Source organism: Penaeus monodon, chromosome 33 (genome assembly GCF_015228065.2).
Source record: "Penaeus monodon isolate SGIC_2016 chromosome 33, NSTDA_Pmon_1, whole genome shotgun sequence".
NCBI classification, from domain to species: domain Eukaryota; kingdom Metazoa; phylum Arthropoda; class Malacostraca; order Decapoda; family Penaeidae; genus Penaeus; species Penaeus monodon.
The window spans coordinates 6978763-6979171 of NC_051418.1; positions in this window are offsets into that span (position 1 = coordinate 6978763).

Sequence of the window (409 nt, forward strand, 5' to 3'; positions counted from 1 at the left end):
ATTTGCAAGAAAATGAGAGAATGAGGAGAAAAATCCAAGATTGTCTTTGGCGTTTTACAAAAATCATGCTTCCACCTAAGGGTCTTGTTGAGGATTGCTTTTTTTCTTCATCAAAGGAAAAAGTCGTGAAGAAGCTATGGTGATCATAAGATTTTAACGAGTGCAACGTTGCAAGCCATGAATATGCAACAATTACAATATAATATCTAAAAAATTAATAATTATGGCAATTCTAACCATAAGAAATTTTAACAATTTCAATAAATCAATATTTTCATACTAGCTATACCTAATGAACATCACAATGGTGAAGAATTAAAAAAAAGTGATTATCGTTATCATTATAACATTTGTTGTAGTAGGATAAATAGTATATTTTTTCCCCTTTTCTCATCTAATAGTATTATCG